Here is a 14,801-nt window from a genome sequence, read left to right on the forward strand (position 1 = left end):
TTTTACATCTCAGTCATGATCAACGTCAAATTTTTCAAGAAATAATAAAATTTAAAAAATAAATTTTTTTCATCGATGGTCCTGGTGGATCTGGAAAAACTTTTCTATACAAAACATCGATTTATTATTTTATATCAATTGAAAAAAAATTCTTACAATAGCTTGGACAGGTATTGCTTCTATTCTGCTCCCAAAGGGAATGACCACTCACAAAACTTTTAGACTTCCTTTAGCCTTAAGCACTATAGAAAGTGCATTTTTCCAGTTTGAGCCAGATAAACAAAAATTACGTAATGTAAAAGTAATTATTTGGGATGAAGCTTCTGTGATACCGAAAACAGCGTTAGAAATCGTTGATAGGACTTTGAAAGACTTATCTAAAAGTAATAAGCCTTTTAGAAATAAAATAATAATTTTAGGTGAAGACTTTTGTCCAATTCTCCCAGTCGTAAAAAACGGAAGCAAAATTACTATTGTTCAAGAAACCATAAAATTTTCTAATTTTTGGCCTTTATTTAATATTTTTTATTTAAAAAATAATAAACGTTTAATTGATAGAAAATTTTATTAATTGCTACTGGAAATAGGAGAAGGCAAAATAAAATTTTTTATAATTCCTTAGACATGGAAAACAAATGATGTATGTTTAAAAATTTTCAATATTGATGATGATTCTTTCATAAGTAAGGCCATATTAACATCTCACAATAAATACACGTTTTTTTTTTTTTAAATTTTGAATAATATGGTAGGAACATTAGTAACGTACTGTAGTTTTGATAAAGCAACTCACAAAGGAGTAGATAAATCAGACGATAATATTTATATTAATTTTCCTACAGAATATTTCAATAGTATTAAAAAGGTCTTCCTCCACATAAATTAAATTTGAAAATTAACGCTATTGTTATGTTGATACGAAACTTCAACATACTTGAAGGAGTTTGCAATGGTACAAGATTAGAAATTACAAAATTTTTAAATACAACATTGAAGCTGAAATAATCACAGGTAAAAAAAAAAGGAAATAAAGTTTTTATCCCAAGAATAACGCTACAAACAAACAATTCTTCTTCACTACCATTTATATTGTATAGAAAACAATTTTCATTTACCGTAGCTTTTTCTATGACTATCAATAAATCTCAAGGTCAAAGTTTTGATGCCTTAGAAGTATACCTTAGAAAAACATTATTTTTTCATGGGCAGTTAAATATTGCATTGTCTAGATGTAGAAACCAAAAAAAAATTTTCATTCAAATTGAATCAGAAAACAAATTTAAAATTTAAAATATTGTTTGGAATAAAATTTTAGAGTAACAAAAAAACTTTTCTATAGTATATTACTATTTTTATACTTTCTTGCAAATTTTATCTTTCATCATAAAAGCAAATTTTAGTACCGTCTAGTACCCAAATTTATGTAATCATAAGCAATCCGTTTTTTGTAATTTGTTTTCAGATACACCATTATGGATGCAAAATTTTATCTGCGTGACAAATGTAACTCAAAATTTCCAATAAAGAGTGTCGATCGTCGCACGAAAAAATTCACAAAAAAAAATTTTTTGTAAGTGATCTGTGTAGCATTATAATATAAGACAAGAAAAATTATTTGCGTCACACAAAGTAATGCCAAGACATTGAAAAAAATTTGAAGTGTATTAAATGCGAAAAAAGTTCCAAAAGAAATTATCACTTACAGAACAATTTGAAAAGTCATGAAAAAAACGTTCAAAAAAGTATTTGTCAAAATTGCGGAAAAGGTTATGTAAGAGCAGAGCACCTTAAAAGACATTTTAGAGTATTTTATTAAATTAAACATCGTAAGTAAGATAATTGTAACAAAATTTTTTATTATGGTCAAATAAAATTATATGTGAAAACGAGACCACTTGTAACAGTTAATATATAAGGCTTTACGAATATATTTACATTATATCTGGGGAAAATGGGGGGGAGCGGGGGGAGGCTGGGAGGGGAGCGGTGGGTGATGGGGGGAGGGGGGGGAGCTAGCAAAAAAGTAGGATTACTCGAAAAATGCAAGAAAATGAAAGAATAACTACCTTATTTGTGGAGAGCTGGGTCGAGAGGGGGGAGGTGGGGGGGAAACCTCGCTTTAACTCTTACGACTACAATATATATACACTAGTGGGGCTAACGCCCACCTGCACGCTTCACGCGCCAACCCCCCACTAACAGATTGAGGAGACAAATTAACGACATTACTCGTGTATTTATCAATGCAGGCTGAAAATTAGTTCACAACAGCAGAATACGTGACTCAGAAAAGAGTTGATGAAACATATGATAAATATTGATGTTCCAATATTATTTTAAAATAATATTAGAGAGGGTCTTCCATTACACAAATTAAAATTAAAAATGAATGCTATAGTAGTGTTAATAAGAACTTTAAGTATATCAGACGGTCTCTGTAGAAGCACAAGATTAAAAATAACAAAATTATTAAAGTATAATGAAGAAGCAGAAATAATTATGGGAGAAAAAAAGCAAAGTTTATATTCCTAGAGTAACATCGAATACTGGCACCTTGTTATCATTACCTTTTGTCTGATATAGAAAACAGTTTTCCTTTGTATTAGCATGTATTATGTTTATTAAAAAATCAGAAAAACAGAGTTCTGATTCTTGAGGATTGTATATTAAAAAACCTTTATTCTTTTACGGTTAATTATGCGTTGCTTTATTTAGATGTAAGAATCCAAAAAGAATTTTTATTCAAATTGCATCCGAGAATTAATCAGAATTTAAAAATATTGCTTAGCTAAAAATTTTTTAGTAATAAATAAATATGTAACTTCGAAGATCATCACATTAAAACAGACGTTTGTTAATTTATAAAAACCATGAGAAACAAATATGCAAAAAATGTGGAAAGAGTTTTAAAAGAACAGATGGGTTAAAATGCCACACAAAATGTCACAACATTAAGCTAACAGAATAAATTTTTGTTTTAAAAGCTTAGTTGTGTTTGTCTATTTAAGTATACCTTCTTCTGAATTCTGTCTTTTACTCAATAAACTCCTCAAGTAATCAAGAATTTTATATTTGGGTAAAGTAGATATGGACCAGAAAGTGATTTGAAATGTGAAAGTTCAATCAAGTTAAACAATTAATGGTACTTCAGAGACACATGGTGAGTAAGGGGAAGTGAATAGACAAAAGGAGACCTATGATTAGTGACTTTAAAAAATCCTAAAAATGAGGTACGACTTAGGTACTAAATTGCGTATGTTTATAACATTTATGATGGTAAAACATTAGATAATTAAGTATTTTATTGGAGCGAGGCAGAGGGGGAGCGCGGGGGGGGAGCTCACTCAAATATAATTTGATTAAAAATGACGTTAAAACAAGCAAATAACTACGTAAATAGAGGGGGAGCTGAGGTAGAGCTCTGGGGGAGTAGAGGAGCAGGTGGGGGCTGAGACTCACTGTCGTTAATACAACTCTATTATAAAGGGAGATATATATATATACATATATATGTATCGGTCAAACTTACCTTAAATATAAGTTAAATGTAGAAAGTGAGGGAATTAAAAAAAGTATGTACAAGTAGAGCCACATTCCTGACTTGACTTGTAAAAATTTGACCTTATCCGTCCTTTAGAATCATTATTTTAGAGACTGCCATTGCTGGTACGAAATATTAGGATTCAGAGGAGTAATCGGGGGCCGTACACCAGTGACGTTCCAAAAAATTTATTTATTTTCTACTTTTTTTTTCCTTGTCTCTTAAATAATCTGGGAATTAATATACAAAAAAAAAAATGTTGGTATAATAAAAGAAAGTATCTATTTTATTTTTTAGGGGGAAGCCGCTCTGATAGGGAAGAAACCGGGAGAAATAGAGCTATTCGAGAAGAATCCGGGGATATTGCGTCTACTTGGAAAATCATATGGTATGTAGATTGTGATCAGAGAATCGGAGAAATGGATGCATTTGTGAGAGCAAGCAGGCAGGTAGAATGGAAATGCAGAGTAACAATAAGTAAAGAGGACGCCGGAAAAAGGCCCATAAGAATGGCTACTCACAAGACCATAAAAGTGCTGCAAGGTGTCGAAACAGCGTACAGATTAGTAGTAGAGCATGAAGTTCGCAGCCAAGTAGAAACAGTACAGGTACTCCCGGGGCAGATATCGAGATCTAACAAGGATAAGATACAGAAGTTGATGGAAAGGAATTTAACAAGTACGACCGATATAACGAAATATTTTAAAGGACGAATAAGAGTCACTGCGTTCGGTGATCAAGAACAAGCACTGCAATTAATAAAGAAATACAAGGATAAAGCTGGAAATGTAAGGGAAGGAGGGCTTGAGATATTTTCAGATTGGGTAAGCGCATAGTATGAAATGCCTGAGATAATTCAAGAATTTAAGCAGCTGGCCGATAAACTAGCAGTGAAATTTTAAACAGCAACTGATGTTGTTTATTTAGTAAGTCGAGGAGTATCGCATCTGCCAGAAGCAGCTTTAAAAACGATATCGGAGGCAGAAACACTTGTAAGTCAGTTCAGGCCAGATCTCAGGGTTCCGGGAATACATAGTAAGTAGCATGAGCAAAAAAAATTTCGCTTCAATATCTCGATAAGTGGTCGACCAATGTAAAAAGTTAGGCCAGGTAAACGTATGCACACAAGTAGAACCCACGCAAGAAGTGGAGAAAGATTAACCATGCGAGATATGACTCATTCTAGAAAAAACAATAGACAACCTGGAGGAGTATCCAATCGTCTTAGCGAAATCAAAAGGCGCATGTTGGACTCGACCCCACACAAACAATCAGCACTTGAAGGGAAGAAAAGGTACATGTTCAAGGTGAGAACACCAAACATGAAACGATAAAGGTGCCCCACGCTAGAGTGATAGACTTGGCAAAATACTGTACTGTCCAAGCATCAGAAACCAGACTTTAACTGGATCAGGAGGGAGGTGAGAGTCACGTCGTTAATCTAAAAGGCCCGACTCTGAATTTAAAAAAGATTATACAAGGGATGAAAGGAACAAAAGGTGATGAGTTGCTGAACCTAATAAAAATAGTAAATGAAAGAGACAGACTGCAGGAGATCAGTAGCCAAGAACACAGTCCCGAAGATAAATTCACGATCGGTACTAAACAAGAGAACATAGATCAAAGAGTACGTAAGGTAGATCAAACGGAAGAAAAGTTTTCTAATTCAAAAAAGTACGTGTCGTTGCCGTCGAAAATAGCTTGAGGCGCGGCAGCGGGGTCGTTCGGAATCCTAAAATGGAGGAGCTCCTTAATACTAAATTTAGCTAGAATGCTTACAGCTAGAAAAAACAGTTCCGGAAGTGAAGGCGCTGTGGCGGGTGCAATGACAGTGCAACTAATAATGCTACAGACCATACAGAGACCAATCACGTTGCAAAACCGAGTACGTATAGCGTTCAGAGGTGCACCTCTGGCAGCTAACAATATGCAACGTCCTTGCGCATAAGAGAACAATATAAAAAAAAAAAAAAAAAAAAATTTAAGTAAATTATGTTTACATACATAAACCAAAGTTACGTTCGCTTATTATAATTCAGTTACTATATTTACAAACAAAAAATGTATTATGTAAGAATATCTAATAGACTCGTAGCGCAGCCAATTGTAACAATAACACAAATAAAAACATTCAAATAATGATCGAACCAACAGTAGGAGAATAAGTAGTATTATACAATACGTTAGAACACACTTTCATGCCACATTTTATAAATTTAACATGAATTACTTACAGTATAATTAAATAATTAGTAAATAACTAGTATAAATAACGTCAAGATTATTACACTTTCTGAAGTTATAAATAAAAATTTTATAATAATGCACTTGATTATAAAGGGAGAAGAGCGTGAACAAAAACAATAAATGTTTACACAAAAAAAAACAATTTAGCGAATTTGTGTAAAGGAGGAACAAGGACAGGATTTTTTTTTTCTACCTTTTCAATTCTATATTAGAAATCTCACATACAACACAAACAACGTTACACAAACGTTACTCCAACACAAACATACAAATTATTAAGAAAATCGCCATCGGAGGTGGCGTGGCCTTGGAAGTGTCACAAAGGATATCATAGCTACACGTACGTGCGCTCCTTCTTTTTGGGGCCTACTACAGATGATTGTAGTGGAAGAGAGTAAAGGGTTGAGCAGATAGGATGCTGGAGGGAGCTCTTTGGCTGGAACCGGCAGGGACGAAGGTCGTCCATACACGACGCGCTCTTCTCTCGTTCTTGCATAAATAAAGACGTTTATTCTAGTTCCTCGACTATTCACTTTGTGTGCAGCCTAAGACCCTAGAAATTTATTAGTTATAACACACACATGACTTAATAATAATAAACAGAAAGTAACAAACTTGATTTTAATACTGCAACACTTACCAATAACGTAAGTCATCCTACAGCATGTTTTTCACTGCCTCATTCTAGCTGTATACTGTTAAAGGTAGTCTTTTACCTACCACTTTTTAACTTTGGTTTCCTTAAAAAAAATGTATGTTATAGATCAAACTTTTTTTTTTTAGAATGAATTAAAAAAAAAAAAAATTCTACCACATTGATTTTTAAGACAATAAAGTTACAAGTTTAAAACTCTAACGCCACTTACAGTGGGACTTCTTGAATACAGGAAAAAAGAGCTACTTAAGTGACTAAGACAATTCTGAAACATATGCCATTAAAAAATTTACAATTTGTACTATTTTATACAACCTTAAGACTGTTGGATCACCAGTATCAATACAAAGTAGTAAATTATTTAACAAACATCATGTAACTTGTCTGATACATACGTAAATGTCTCAAATATTTGGCAATATCGTAGCCGCATACATAGCCATATGCGAGAATGTGTGTGTATAGCGAGCATATAACAATCGCAAGCTGAACGACAGTGTTGCCATATCTCAGCAAAATGTAATAAAACCCTTTCCCAAGTCTAAGTTTTATGCACAGTTTAAATGCACTAGCAGATGACATATTGTAATTAGGTCTGTGGGTGATAGACTACTTAACGAGATACTGCGAACTTTCAAGCAGGAAAATCGATATTTCATAGATGTAGATAGACTCCAGTACATATTTTGTATGAGCATGAAATTATTTGCTATATTACTAAATAACCTATACCTTGTATCATTTTCATAATACCTAACCGTTTTCAGAACTTGTTTTTACTTTGTAAGAGCCAAACTCATTGATAATTAAATAATATTCGTTTGTGCAAGAGAACCCTGAATTGACAGTTGCTGTTTAAATAATGTCTAAAAAAATTTTTTTTTAATGTTGTTCAATGTACTGAGACTTTTTATAATTTTTAAATGGCTTAGTTCGATTTTTTTATCATGTTTTTGTTACTTTTATGAAATTTTTAAATTTGTAGCTAATATTATGTCACAATGCTTATGGTTTGTCACGATGATATTACCCTAGTCTTAAAGATGACGGAGGTACTATGTAGGTGACCACAATAATGAGACAGTATTGCTGTCTAGCCGTCAGTGGCAGTCTAAGGAGGTCTACGTTTATGTGGTCAAAATATCCTTCAGGTATGTCAAAATCACCGATGGCTAACCAGTTGTATCAATAGACCTTAGACATTTGGCACAGCTCACACTGTTGCACCCAGCACGTTGTGTCTTTCCGCATCTTGGGCCACCTGAATTTTTACGCCACGAAGAGTGCCGTGACTCTGAAGCTGGGGTAAGCAAGATTATGGAGCACCTCAAAAACTATTCTGCAAAGCGTTTAAGTCAGGAAGGGGAGTACCACTTTCCTAGAGGCGTCACAATAAATGCAATGACCATTAATGGTGAGAGACTAAGGATCAAACCAAGGAGCCAAGAGAAAATGCTTGAGCTCTTGGTCTTCAGCTTGAGCCTTGAATACGACCTCTTGGTCAATGATTGAAGTCATAGCTACCGTGTTCACGCATTAGAGTCCATCAGCTACCACGTAGTCTCCCCCTTTGACATGGCAGAGGGTAACCTGGTATTGCAGGATGAAGTCGAAGTGCTGGACCTGCCTGGGTAAAACCATCTTTGAAGGTTGTCAGGTAGCGTAGACGAGTGTTTTTTGGTCTGTAAAGTCTTGGTGAGCTTTCAAGGAAATAAATCAAGTGGCCTGTAAATACCTTTCGGGGGCTTCTGCTCCAAGACTGCACCGATCATCGTGTTGGTGCAAATGCTTTAGGTGTTATTCATGGTTCTCAGAGGAAACCAGAATATTATCCAAATAACACCGAGTGAATGAGAGCTTGCATAGAATGTGGTCTATGGTGGGCTTTAAGGGCTGCATGGAGTGGCGCAAACCCATAAATGTCTGTATGAACTCGTAGATAGCAGAAGTCATGGTGATTGATGTCTTCAGAAAGTTCTTCTCGGTAATCTTCACTTGGTACACCACGTTTCTCAGGTCAATGACGGAAAAAGCCTTTCCTGTCTCCCCTGCAGAGGGTCCTCGATGAATTGTAGTGGATAGCAATCTGGTTTGATACAGGAATTTAGTCACCTGTAGTCGCTGGTAACCCTCCAGTGACCTTGGGCCTTGTCAACGAAGTATGGTGGACTCGCCCAGGGGCTACATAATGGTTGCATGATGCTCTGGTCCATCAGACAGAAAACTTCTTTTTTGGTGTCGAGTAGGTGCGGGATAATCAGACGACAGAAGCACTCAAAAGTGGGTAGGCTTGTCATGTAGATGGTGTGAAAGACCAGGAAATCTGGCAGACTAGCTAAGGTGGATTCCAGTGAGCAGATTTCTGTGAGTTCGGTTCTCAAGGTCTGGTAACGCTGATCCAGGGTACAACTGGCTCTCGTACCATGATAGTAACTATCAACACGTCACTATAGGCGTCAGAAGTCCATGCGTAGAAAAATTTGTGACAGGATTCACGAGCAGCTGCTTCCTGATGATCACCAGGTAGCTATGATGAGACAAAAAGTGTCCGTATAAGCAACAATAAATGTCCAAGCGATCGGCCAACAAATATCCAGATTAAGGATTAGCGTGTAAGTCCCATAGGTGGCAATGGGTGAAGCGTTAGCTGCCGTTAAAGTGAGTGACTGGCGTAGAAACTCTCGACCTTTCACCAGGGCTTTTGTTGCGAGTGCAACGACTGCGAGTTACTTAGCTTGGTCAAAAGTGATTTCGTTGGCTTTGAACACTTCATCGATCTTTATATACCATGTGGCTGCAAACTTGGCGCAAAAGCGTAAAAGCTGGGGCCTGGGGTTTGTTACGACGATTTCTTGTAGCTAACCAGCGACATTTGGTGTCAGCGTGTCCTTGAAAGACAGTGGCTGTAAGGTATTTTCAGGCATGGGCGTGATTTGCTGTTGTGTTTTGAGTTTTGGAACCAGCGTGGTTAAGTCGGTTAGCTGCTGATTTTGTGCGGCTCGCAAGTCTTTCTAAAGTCGTGCCTCTTTCCTTTGTTGCAGTCAGCACGCGTAATGCCCTTCACGTGATGTCACTTCCTTGTCAGCGTTGTCCAGGGTAGTAAGGGCTGACGCGCCCACTCTACCAACGTGCGCTTCATCAGAGTAGTACGGATGCAAATAAATTGCACTTGCTGAAGAGCATGGCGAGAATTTGCGTCCCTTCTGTGTGTGGCGTACAGTGTTCACAGGTGAGCGATAACAAAAAAGTTACCTTTGGGCACACGCACACACACACACAATACACTTGCGATACAGTTTCGCGTACAAAGAGCCAGAAAGAGATAAAGATAGAGAGTTGTTGAGATGCGCCAGTGATGTTATGTTGCTGGCTTTGTGCTTACACATAAAAATATAAGGGGATGGGAGAGCATGGTGTACTGTTGTGTAAGCCATGAAGATATTCCAACGAGTGTGGCTGGATGTAGCCCACACTCACTCGTTGTGTGTGGGTGCAGGTGGAGGTGCGCAGGTGCACATACGTCACCTACTGTAGTTGAGGTTCTCGAGCTAATAGCTGACCTGAAAGGCAGTATAATCGAGCACGAACTCAACGGCCAAGGGTAATTGACCTAGACGGCAGGTCATGAATGATGTGTAAAAATGATAATAAAAGTAATAAGGGGCTAGCGAGCTAACTCAGGCGTGACAACTTGTTTTCGTTTAGTTTATAGCACCAAATATCTTAGTTTTCTTCCCGAAAGTTAACAGTGCGCTGCTAATATCGTAGTGAGAATACTTTCAGAATCCCCACTTTGGGGTTTGTCACGATGAGCTTACCCCAGGTTCAGAGAAAAAGATAACGATAAAAATAATTCATTTTGGCTAAGGACTTGCGGTCCATTATCGTCAATATAATCTTACGTAGCCTACATAACAGACAATACAAGAGGCCCAAAATGTACCCCAACAAAGAACTTTATCTGATTAAGGCTATATAGGGTTTACAACTATGTAATAATACAAATAATAATATAGCATGAAGTTAACAAAATAAAGTACATAAAAAGAAAATAAGAGAACAAACACCATGAAAAAAGCGAGGTGTTGGGGATCTATACACTTCTAGTCGGAATGAGTTCCATTCACTTTTTTGTCGACTTTGGCTGTATAACAGTTATAAGGTGTAGGATAAAATATCAAGTTAATGAAATAAAAATGTTAATTAATTGTGACTATGTCATTACAACAGTATAATTATCTTCGTAATTTAATAATCGAGCTTGCAATAACGCTTTAAAGTATCACTTTTAAAAATTATTAAACAAAACTTAACAAGTATTCTTTGCTTTTAAAAATAGCTTTTTATTGTGTAACGTTACATCTATGTTTTCTAACGGTTACTTTCAAATTGACACGGTAGTTCTTTTTGCTAAGTCAATCAAAAGGTTTTTGGTTAAAAAAGTCTTTTTTGCCCTTTATTACTATTAAAGTATTGTAACAATGAATAATAAATCTATAAAAATGTCTATTAGGTAGCAAAATTAATGACAAAAAGATTAACGGTCATAAAGTTGTTCTACAAGCAATAAAAGCAGAGATAAAAGCAAAAATCTAAATTAAAATTGGCCACTAATCACAAATTTTTTTTAGTAAATGACTGAAATAGTATTCAGATTCAAACAAAACTATTTTTTTTGTTTTCCTAGGAAAAAATTGCAGGAAAATAATGAATTTTTTTGTTACTGAAAGAAATGAGATTAAATTTTACTTTTTGTTTTCAGGCAATAAACTAAACAGCCACTTTTACAGCCAGTGAAATTGGTGCAATAGTACGGAGTGCAGAAAGCAGGAAGGGATTTAAACGTCAGATAATGAGTCAAGCTATACTTATATATGCGGCTGCTGTGAATGTGTAGTTAGTGTTGACGTTACGCAGCCCAAGGAGAAAGAGCTACTGGCTAAGTACAACCGAAGGATTCCGAAGAAAAGAGGGCTCATCGGTCCTTTGGTGCGCTTACATAAAGAAAAAGAAAGAGCTGCCTCTGGCAATGTATATGTCGGAAAATGTTTCGTTACACTTTTTTTGTCTAGCCCCATGAGCCTAAAACTCATAAGGCAAAAAAAGGAACTTCGTTCCGATAAAAGTATAAACACCAACACAAATGAAAATTATTTGAAAATCATGAAACACAGTATTCATTTTCTTAGAACTCAAAAAAGTATTATAGATAACGTGCATTTTATTTATCTCCTGATGATTTTATTGTAATTGGTTTTCGATAATTATCATCTACATCATTGTGTTTGAGCCTTCCAGATCACTCATTGTGTGTTTTTAATTTTAATTTTGTAGCCTGATGAGGCTGACGCATATTGTCAGCGAAACGTTGCGCATTAATAAATCAACGCAAGAAAATTTAAATACACCTTACTTTTATTTATTTATTTTCTCACATTTCGCCCCCAACGGATCACTGATCACTTTGAATTTCCAAATTCACCGGAGGGCACTAATATATACTAACAAACCAATTATCATCTACGTTCCTAGAGCGAGGTAATGTACCATTAGATTTGCTTTATTTTGAACCCACGTTGTCTTTTACTTGTTAATGCTTCGGCTGTGAAAAGGAAAATGATCAAACCAACAGCTTTGTTGTACATTGACCGAGTGAGTTTTTTCCCCTAATTCTGTCAGGCCTACCAAGAAGACAATGTTAAAATTTAAAAACTCAAGAAATGCGTAATGGGGGTAATTGATCTGGCGGTGCTTGGATTTGATGCTCGTGTGGTGTCCGAGCCAGCTCTTACGGTGATACCCGAGAGCTCCGCTATGGATGAGTCATTTGTTGATAGGTGTCCTGCGCTTGTGCTGGCATGTTTTAAATTGAAGCCTGACGTTAAGCTGGCTTCACGTATTATTATACACAACGTAACAGTTGATTTCAATAAGGCTGCTTTTGTGAAGTGTATCATGGAGCAAATTGAAATTCTGATGAAACTGTCATCAATTTTTAAGTCACTTAAACTCTGCATACCAGTAATCAAAAATTCCTATAAATCTTCAACAATAAGATTTCGGATAGGTCTAAAAGATTTCCACAATGGACCATGATAAGACATTTGAAAATTTGTAGTAATACCTATGAAGTCTTAAGGATTACTATTTACCACCTAATAGTTGGGTAAATCATTCATACAATTCTCAAGCCGTGCATACATGTTAACATGTAGGGGTGGTCTCACCAATCTACTTTAAATTTCTTGTCCTTCAGAATTTAATCGACAAAAATGTCTAATAGTCCGAGAACTAATACCCAATAGTTCGACTGCTGCTGGATCTTGCAATGACCCATGTTTGTTATTTGTTTATTTTGAGGAAAACTGATTAACAAATATGTATTCTGTAAGATTAAAATATTATCAAAGTAATACTGGCCATAGATTGGAGCTATAGTAAAAATGTAGACTATAGTAAATGTATTCTGCAATGTTGAAAAAAATTAATATTCCATATAATTAGATAAATGCTCGAATCAATTCATCTTGTAACATGCACACTGAGATAATAAGTAGTAATAATTCTAAAATTATATGCTCTGTACTCCATGAAATCTTTTCATCATTATTATTAAATTAAATGATTGAGAGTTTTAAATACGCGTTAAAAGTATATTGTAAATGATGAAAAATGTCATGATCATTCCTATCTTGTTAAGGAGAACATTTATTACTTACACTTCCTGAATCAATATTTCTTTTTCTTATATAGATTTATATTTTTTCGTATTCTAAAAGTGGTGGCTCTGCAGACAATGATAATAATTCTAATCATCATAACTTGCTAAGAATACTCAGAGTTTTCTATAACCTAAATAACTATAATGACGATCTATTTTGACAAAAACTTTTTACTCGTTTTTCTTGAAAAGTGACTCCTCAGACCTGAAGAATCATAGTTTTTCTTACAAGATTCATGAAGGAAATAAGATGTAATATACTTTTTATTGTATTTTATCAATTTTTATTTTTGTCAGTTTATTTTTTTAAACATCATGACATCAAAAAGAATACTTTCTAAAAGGTAAATACTCCTTCGATAATTTTAAGTTATTAAAAAAAACACGTTTACGTATCATTATCGAAGATTATGTATTAAAATCAAAAAATATATGCTTTCGTCGAAAAAAAGTTTTTACGGCTGATTTCAAGATACATGCACAAATACTTACGATCATATAATTGCTTAAGCTATATAAAAACTAACAAATATCGCACTTCATCGACAGTATAGAGATGTTCACCTGAAAGCACATGTCTTTTTATTGATAAGAGGTTTGAAAAAAATGTCTTGAGGCATAAAAATAAGATACAGCTCACTATTTTGGCACAGGGTTTAACGTGAGATACTATGTTAAACTAAGCTAAAGTAAATTTTAACATATTCAAATACTAAGACTTTGATCAGAACATTGAAACATAATTAAATTATATTATTATGACCAGACTTGTTTAGAGTATGGTCTTAACTGTTTAATTTAAGTGTCACTCGTGAGACTCTTAGGATTTCGCTCGTGAGCTTTATTTGTTCTTTTAAGTTAAATATTAATCATTATTTGAGTAATATGGGTAATTTTATGTAATGTATTTCTTTAGTAAAGCAATTTAGTAATAATTTGTTTTTTTAAGTACAATTTACTCGGGTCGCTTGAATAAGGTTCGATGTGAATTATATTACTGATTAATGACTTACATCTATCACTGCTTATTGTTAGTGCTGCTTCGGAGTTCCGTAATGCTTTGTGTGGTATCCTTCAGTGTTTCCTTAAACTACACGAATGAGTTTATAACCAGTAGGATGCTGCGATTTCTGCTTTCTCTGCTATCACCGAAACCAATTTTGGTGGGCCTCCTTTGCTGAACCTCGCGCCTTAGCGTAGTCTGATACTATTAATGTTCTTGATACGCACTCGAGTTGCCTTAGCTAACACGTTATGCTTTACGTGTATTAGGTACTCACGAGATGCGAAAGTCAAGAGTTGACTAAAACTTCAGAGGATAGGTGACAGACAAAAAAAGAGCGATTTTCCCTCTTAATGGTGCGTTTTTATAGCATTAGAGCGAGTAAAATAGGCCTTTGGTTGAATTAGGTCAACCAATGAGTGATTTTCTTGCAGACTGTGTTGACAATAAAACAGTAGGCTTGCATGATGATGTTACATGCCATGATTTTATGTATTAGAAAATAACAATACAACAGTCCTAATCACACTTTTCTGACAAGTGTAATTAAGGTTTTTGGATCAGTGATGATGAAAGCTCGTATCAGTAACAGAAGAAACGCTAAATGTAGGTTCGAGTGTGCCAAATAAGTTTA

The 14,801-nt window shown here is 35.1% G+C and overlaps 1 protein-coding gene and 1 long non-coding RNA gene across 2 annotated transcripts in view; both read right to left on the reverse strand.

Annotated features, from left to right (window-relative positions):
- Nucleotides 1-6,150, reverse strand: part of LOC149373256 (uncharacterized) — a 35,362-nt gene extending 29,212 nt beyond the window's left edge. The window contains exon 1 of the long non-coding RNA XR_016293421.1: nt 6,133-6,150. This is a non-coding gene — a long non-coding RNA (uncharacterized LOC149373256). The remainder of the gene's footprint in view (nt 1-6,132) is intronic.
- Nucleotides 1-14,801, reverse strand: part of LOC149373255 (uncharacterized) — an 830,764-nt gene that overhangs the window by 443,298 nt on the left and 372,665 nt on the right. The window lies entirely within an intron of this gene.

This window comes from Copidosoma floridanum, unplaced genomic scaffold, assembly GCF_036245765.1.
Source record: "Copidosoma floridanum isolate Cflo_tuat_1 unplaced genomic scaffold, Cflo_Japanese_pri ptg000034l, whole genome shotgun sequence".
Taxonomy (NCBI): domain Eukaryota; kingdom Metazoa; phylum Arthropoda; class Insecta; order Hymenoptera; family Encyrtidae; genus Copidosoma; species Copidosoma floridanum.